Source organism: Arachis duranensis, chromosome 9 (assembly GCF_000817695.3).
Source record: "Arachis duranensis cultivar V14167 chromosome 9, aradu.V14167.gnm2.J7QH, whole genome shotgun sequence".
In the NCBI taxonomy this organism is placed as follows: domain Eukaryota; kingdom Viridiplantae; phylum Streptophyta; class Magnoliopsida; order Fabales; family Fabaceae; genus Arachis; species Arachis duranensis.
This window is the reverse complement of record NC_029780.3, coordinates 51,911,066-51,919,429: the sequence shown is the minus strand read 5'-3', so window position 1 is coordinate 51,919,429 and position 8,364 is coordinate 51,911,066.

Here is an 8,364-nt window from a genome sequence, read left to right as displayed (position 1 = left end):
GTGGCCCTAAGCACTTTGTTTTCCAGTATTACCACCGGATACACAAATGCCACAGACACATTACTGGGTGAACCTTTTCAGATTGTGACTCAGCTTTGCTAGAGTCCCCAGTTAGAGGTGTCCATAGCTCTTAAGCACACTCTTTTTGCTTTGGATCACGACTTTAACCACTCAGTCTCAAGCTTTTCACTTGGACCTGCATGCCACAAGCACATGGTTAGGGACAGCTTGGTTTAGCCGCTTAGGCCTGGATTTTTTTCCTTGGGCCCTCCTATCCATTGATGCTCAAAGCCTTGGATCCTTTTTACCCTTGCCTTTTGGTTTTAAGGGCTATTGGCTTTTTCTACTTGCTTTTTCTTTTTTTTTCTAAAATTTTCTTTTTTTTTCACAAGCTTTTGTTTTTCACTGCTTTTTCTTGCTTCAAGAATCAATTTCATGATTTTTCAGATCATCAATAACATTTCTCTTATTTCATCATTCTTTCAAGAGCCAATAATTTTAACATTCATAAACAACAAGATCAAAATTATGCACTGTTCAAGCATTCATTCAGAAAACAAAAAGTTTTGTCACCACATCAATATAATTAAACTAAATTCAAGGACAATTTTCGAAATTTATGTACTTCTTGTTCTTTTGAATTAAAAACAATTTTTATTTAAGAGAGGTGAAGGATTAATGGAATTATTCATAGCTTTAAGACATACTTACTAACTACTAATGATCATGAAGTAGAGACACAAAACATAGATAAACATATAAAAAACCGAAAAACAGAGAGATAAGAACAAGGAAGTTAAGGAATGAGTCCACCTTAGTGAGGGTGGCACCTTTTGAAGGTCCAATGGTGCTTTTTGAGCTCCTTTATGTCTCTTCCTTGCTTCTGTTGCATGATCCCTAGTGATTTTGGTGTTCCTACCCTTAGTTGCTTCCAATAATTATGTGGAGGAACATGTATCCCCTGAGGTATCTCAGGAATTTCTTGATGAGGGAATTTCTCATGCTCTCTTGATGTGCAGTCAAATGCTCTTCTACTGAGTTATGGACCCTTGAGATGAATCTCTCCATCTCCCATGACTCAGAGGTGGAAGCTTTTGTCTTCTCTTTTCTCTTCTCTTTCTTTTCTATTTTTTTTTTAGGTTTCTCTGGCCTTAGGTGCCATCAATGGTTATGGAAAAACAAAAAAGCTATGCTTTTACCACACCAAACTTAGAATGTTGCTCGCCCTCGAGCAAAAGAAGAAAGAATAAAAGAAGGAGAAGAAGATATGGGGGAGAGGGAGAGATGTTTATGTTTCGTCCATGTAGGGTGGGTTTGGGTGGGAAGGATGGATGGATGTGAGTGGTGAAGAGATGATGGGGAAGAGGGATTAAGGTGATTGGTGAAGAAGGGAGAAGGTGAGTTGAGGTAGGTGGGGATCCTATGGGGTCCACAGATCCTGAGATGATTGACGTTAGGATTTTAGCCAGTAATGAATGTCATAAAAATAGTCGCGTTGTAGATATTGTCTCTAAACCGACAGAAATCCCTTCGTACAAACGTTTTGGTTGTCACAAGTAACAAACCCCTTTTTAAAATTGATAACCGAGTATTGAACCTCGGGTCGTCTTCTCAAGGAATTGCAGGGAGGTATGTTCTTATCATTGGCTATGAAAAAGGTAAAATTGGGGTTTTGGAAGTAAGGTGCGAATATATTATATGATAAGTAAAATAAAATAAAATAATAGCTGTAAAATAAACCTTTGGCAAGGTATAAGAACTGGAGGTCCTTTCCTAGTTATCCTTATCAATTGTGATGAGAATTGGATTTTTCTCTCACTTTGTCAACCTCTAACTATGAAGGTAAGTTAAGTGGATGAATTCCAATTTTCAATCAACAATGAGTTTGATAACTCTAGAGTCACCAATTATTTAACCAAAGCCAAAAGGGGAAAAACTAAATCTACTAGAATAACAATATCCTCAGATTGGGAATAATAAAAAGGGACAATCATAAACTAAAATACCTCAAATATCATTAAATAAAAATGTCATCAACAGCCAATTGGGCAACATCAATCAAACATAATAAAAGCTTCAGAGTAATCAAAATATAAAAGAGAGATTTAAATAGAAAATAGGAATATTGAACCTAGATCGAGAGTCACTCTAGAAAGCTAAGAGAAGTCCTAAATCCTAATTTCTAAAAACACTACCTAAATCCTAAAGGGAGAGAGAACCTCTCTCCAAACTAGATATAAATCATGAGAAGTGAATTATGAGTGCATGATAATGAATGGATGCATTCCCCCACTTTATAGCCTCTAATCTGTGTTTTCTGGGCCAAGAACTGGGTCAGAAACAGCCCAGAATTCGCTGGTTGCGAATTTAACTTCGCTGATTTCCGTCACTTGCGACGCGGCGGCATGGAGCACGCGGTCGCGTCACCTAGCGTTAGGGCCACTATGGCAAATTATATATCAAATCGAAGCCCCGGACGTTAGCTTTCTAACGCAACTGGAACCGCGTCGTTTGGGCCTCTGTAGCTAAAGTTATCGCTGTTTGAGTGCAAAGAGGTCAGGCTGGACAGCTTAGCAGTTTCTCCAACTTCTTGTATTCCTTCCACTTTTGCGTGCTTCCTTTCCATCCTCTGAGCCATTCCTGTCTTGTAATCTCTGAAAACACTTAACATACATATCAAGGTATCTAATGGTATAAAAAGAGAATTAATATTAATAAAATTAAAGTCAAAGAAGCATGTTTTCAATCAAAGCACATAATTAGGAAGGCAAATACAAAACCATGCAAATAGTATGAATAAGTGGGTGAAGAGTTGATAAAATCCACTCAATTAAGCACAAGATAAACCGTAAAATATGGGTTTATCAATGATCCTGTGGGGTCCACAGATCCTGAGGTGTCAAGGATTTACATCCCTGCACCAATTAGGCATGTAAAATGCCTTTGCATACAATTCTGGCATTTAAACGCCGAGATGATGCATGTTCTGGGCGTTCAACGCCCAAGTGCAGCATGTTTCTGGCGTTGAACGCCAGTTGCATGCTTGTTTCTGGCGTTTAGCGCCAGCTCTATGCTCTGTTCTGGCGTTGAACGCAAGCCAGATGCTCCTTACTGGCGTTTAAACGCTAGTAAGTCCTTCCTCCAGGGTGTGATTTTTCTTCTGCTGTTTTTAATTCTGTTTTTAATTTTAATATTTTTTTCGTGACTCCACATGATCATGAACCTAATAAAACATAAAAGAACAATAAAAAGAAAAATAAAATTAGATAAATAAAAATTGGGTTGCCTCCTGATGAGATGACTTTTGTTTGGTCTAGAAATTTGCGGATAAATCCTCGTTGCAAGTATAGTTTCTAAACCTTCAAAAGTCCTTTCATACAAACGTTTTGGGTGTCACAAGTAACAAACCCCTTTAGAAATTGTTAACCGAGTATTCAAACCTCGGGTCGTCTTCTCAAGGAACTGCGAGGAAGTATGTTCTTATTATTGGTTATAAAGGTTGTAATTGGGGTTTAGAAGGTGAGAAGCAAGTAATTTAAATGATGAGTGAATTAAATGGCAATTAAAAATAAATAATAATTGTAAAACAACTTTTGGCAAGATAAGGGAATTTAGAGGTCTAACTTAGTTATCTCTCTCAACTATAATAAAAGTTGAATCTAAACTCCACTTGGTCAACCTTTGCCAGGGCAAAGGAAAGTCAAGGGACTAATTAAACTGACCTTTGAATCCTAATTATTTTCGAAGAAAAGGTTGGGATTATTCAGGTTCAGCTCAATTAGCAAGATAACGGTTATTAATTATGTTAAGTCTAATAAATGTTGAGTTACTAAATTCTTAATCAGAACCAAAAGGAGAAAAAGTAAAATTGCTGGAATAAAATATCTTCAATTCGTAAATAATGATAATCATAAATTAATAAGAGCAATAATAAACTGAAAATACCTCAATATCATTAATTCAAATAATAATCTGGAACATGGAATAATTCATAAATTAAATTATAAAAGTAAATGATCAATTCAAATGCCGGAATAAATAATTATGGAACTAAAATAGAAGAACATTAAAACCTGGATCCAAAGTTACTCTTAAAATAAGAAGAAATCCTAAATCCTAAAAAGAGAGAGAGAGAATCTCTCTCTAGACTTAATCTAAATCATGGAAAAGTAGAATTATGAGAGGCATTCTTATGAATGGATGCATTCCCCCACTTTATAGCCTCTAATCTGTGTTCTCTGGGCCGAAAACTGGGTCAGAAACAACCCAGAAATCACTTCCAGCGCTTTCTGGTCCGTACAGGTCGCGGAAAAGTGACGCGGCCACGTCGTCCACGCGACCGCGCGGATTGGGTGTTGGCCAGGTCACGCGTCCGCGTGACCCACGCGTTCGCGTCGCCTGGCGTCGGGGCAACTATGGGAAATTATATATCAAATCGAAGCCCCGAACATTAGCTTTCCAATGCAACTGGAACTGCATCATTTGGACCTCTGTAGCTAAAGTTATAGCCATTTGAGTGCGAAGAGGTCAGGCTGGACAGCTTAGCAGTTTCTCCAACTTCTTGCATTCCTTTCACTTTTGCATGCTTCCTTTCCATCCTCTGAGCCATTCCTGCCTTTATAATATCTGAAAACACTTAACACACATATCAAGGCATCTAATGGTAATAAGAGAGGAATAATAATAAGCAAATATAAGATCAAAGAAGCATGTTTTCAATCATAGCATAAAATCAGGAATGAAAATGTAAAACATGCGAATTGTATGAATAAGTGAGTAAAGAGTTGATAAAAACCACTCAATTGAGCACAAGATAAACCATAAAATAGTGGTTTATCAACCTCCCCACACTTAAACAATAGCATGTCCTCATGCTAAGATCATGAGAAACTATAAAGAGATGAAGAGGATTGGTGAAATGTATGAAATGCAACCTATGAATGCAACTACATGCTAAATGTTTCTACCTACTTGGTTAAGAGTAAATAAGTTCTCCAAGACAAAAATAATTCAAATCCCACTAATTCAAATCATATAAAATAAGGACAGGTAAACTTGTGAGAAGATAGCTCATGAAAGCAGGGAACATAGAATCAAGCATTGAACCCTCACTGGTAGTGTATATCACTCTAACTCTCAAGTGTCTAGGGTCAATCTCTCTATTCTTCTCTAGTCATGCTTTCTAAACTTTGTTCTTTATCTAACCAATCAACAAATATTTAATGTACCAATGCAAACATCATGAGGTCTTTTCAAGGTTGTAATGGGGCCAAGGTAAGGGTGAGGGTATATATATAAGGCTAAGTGAGCTAGTGAAGTGAATCCTTGAGTAGTCTAAGATCTCACCTAACATATACATACTATATAAAAAATTTAAAATTATACTTAGCTTCCTATAATTTTTTCTAATTTTGTATTACATGCTCATGTATCAAATTTAATTTTGAATTTCGTCCCATGTGCATTGATCCTTTTTATTTTGCATTGGGGGTAATATTACTTTTTTTTTGTATCCCCTTATTTAATATTTTTTTTCAATGCACATGGTAATTTAATTATTTTGACTTCACATGAGCATGCTTCCCAAAACTTTTATTTTGAATTATTTCATTCTTTTCAACTTCCTACCCTTTGTTTTTATCATCCATGTTCCCAATAGGTTTCCCACACTTAAACAATTACACAACTTCTATCTTAAGCTAACCAAGGATTCAACTTGGGATTTTAAATTTGTTTTTCTGCTTAAGGCTAGTGCTGTGATTTATACAATAAGAGGGAATAAAAGGCTCAAGGGGGCTAACAAGAGTGATGTAAAAGGTAGGCTAATTTTGGGATAAGTAAGTTAGAATCAAACAATGGCCTCAATCATATGCAAGAATGTAGATATATTAAATATGGACATACAGAATGGAACAAAGCAAAGATTGCAATTCTAGAGAAGGAAACACACAAAAATAATTATGGTTAAATAATGTAACCATGTAAATCCTCGGTGCATGCTGAGATGTGCAGGTGGACGGGTTGTTCCAACTGAAGCTTTTCTTCAAGATTTTGCAGATGGACTTGTCTGTCTCCCCATGTAAACATCTTCCGCTTCCCTTCCGGGTGGCCATCCTAAAAGAAAAAGGAAAGAAAAGTAACCCAAAAATAAAGATAGAAAGTAAATGAAATATGGGTTGAGTAATGCCAAATGATAATGGTCTCATTTACATGGAAGCTTCAACATGTACGTGAGAAAATGATAGAAGCCATGGCATACCAGTGGTATAAAATTTGTAACATAGGGGAGGAGAGTGTAAGACAATATAAATTCATGTCAATGCAAAATTAATACAAATAACATAAAAGATTAACATTGACTTAAATAGTATTGCCCAACAGTGTAAAACAAGTTACCAAAATAAATTCAAGAAAAGATGTAACAGTTGAATAAGAAGGGATATTTAACACCAATGGAAAAATAAAAGAAAAAAATTCAGAAAAGAAAATAAAAATATGCACAAATTTAAAATGCAATGAATGAGATATACAAATAAATTAAAATAAAATAAAAAGAAAAATAAGAAGAATGAGAAGGGAAAGAAGGGAAGAGGAAGTAAATAAGAAAGGAGAAGAAAAATTAGGATTTGGAGGAGAGAAAGATAAGATATGTGGCAATTTTAGGGTGAGCTGTGCGGCGCATGCGACGCGGCCGCGGAAGGCACGCGTTTGCATGGGTGCGCGTCAGGTAAGACGACGCGATCGCGTCAGTCACGCGATCGCGTGACCCGTGTTGCGCTGCTGGCGCGAGTGCAGCCTCGCGCCAGCACAACTCTCTGTTCAAATTAATTTATTTGCCAAAATTGGGGTGACGCGATCGCATAGGGCACGCGATCGCGTGAGTGTGCGTCAGAAAATAATTGACGCGGCCGCGTCGGCAACGCGGTCGCGTGACAAGGATTGTGTTTCCAACACTAATCCAGCACCACTCTCGCACAATATGGCATTGTGCACCCTTTTACGTCGAAAATGCAGGGTACGCGGCCGCGTGGGGCACGCAGTCGCATGGGAGGCCATACTTCCCATTCGACGCAGACGCGTCAGCGACGCGGTCGCGTGGGTCGATATGTGCCATTAGCACGCCTCCAGCCATGCTTCTGCGTGACTCTCTGTTCACTTTTTAATTTTCCTTTCTCTCCAAGCGACGCGGACGCGTCGCTGATGCAATCGGGTCGCGTAGCGAAAATTTTATTTTTTTTATATATGCATGAAATGCAGAATGCAGTGATTAATATGAGTGCTATGCATGATTCCAGGTTTACTAAAGTAAAATGAAAAGGAAATAATAATAAAAACAAATAATGATGAAATAAACTGAAAAAGAAACGACCATACCATGGTGGGTTGTCTCCCACCTAGCACTTTTAGTTAAAGTCCTTAAGTTGGACATTGGAGGAGCTTCCGGTTAGGGTGGCTTATGTTTAAATTCGTCCAAAAATCTCCACCAGTGCTTGGAATGCCAATAGCCTCCGGGGTCCCAAACTAGGCATGTGAAGCTTTTGAACAGCTTCAAACAGATTTTTAGGTTCCCGGGGTGATAAATGTCAGAATAAACTCCAGGATTCCAAGCCTTGCTTTTAAATCCGCCTCCGTTTTGATTTGTAAGTTTCCATTCGGGCGGGTTAAAAAGTAGAATCTCACCGTGGTGACCAAATGTTCTCTGTGATCCATGCAATTGAGCATGATACCAATCCGTGTACTTCGAGGTGAAGCGTGGAACTTTATTGAACCTTGCGCACCAGCTCTGAGTACGAGCCATTTCCCTTTTACTCTTAAAGCCGCAGAGAGCTCTAAGCTGGCCATCTGTTTCGAGTAAACCATATTCAAGTGAATAAGTAAAGTCATAAGTTAAGGATTGTACCCACTTGAAGCTTGTATTAGGTGGTAGTGGCCTTGGGATAGGTGTTTATGGTGGTTCTGTAAGTTCTACTCCCTTATGCTCTTCTGTGAATTCCTCCACTTCTTTGCAAAGATCTTCAATTGTATCTGTGTCCTGGTCAAAGTCTTCCGTGTCTTCCTCATCACTCAAGTCATAGATTGGAGGTTGAGAGAAATCTATCTCCGCATCATCTTCATATTTGATGACAAGTCATCATATACCTATTTTTCTATGCTTTTTCATACAAGAAATTGATGATTTGTGCTTAAATACTGAATGCTTTTGTACTTAAATGATATATTTTCTTGATATTTTAATTTTATAAATCTTGTAGAAAATAAGAAGAAAAAGAAGCAAATCTTTGAAGGAGGCATGGTCATGCTGTGAGCGCCCAGATTTTACCTTAGCGAAATTCTTGCTTCCAACCTCACTTTGCATCACGATTC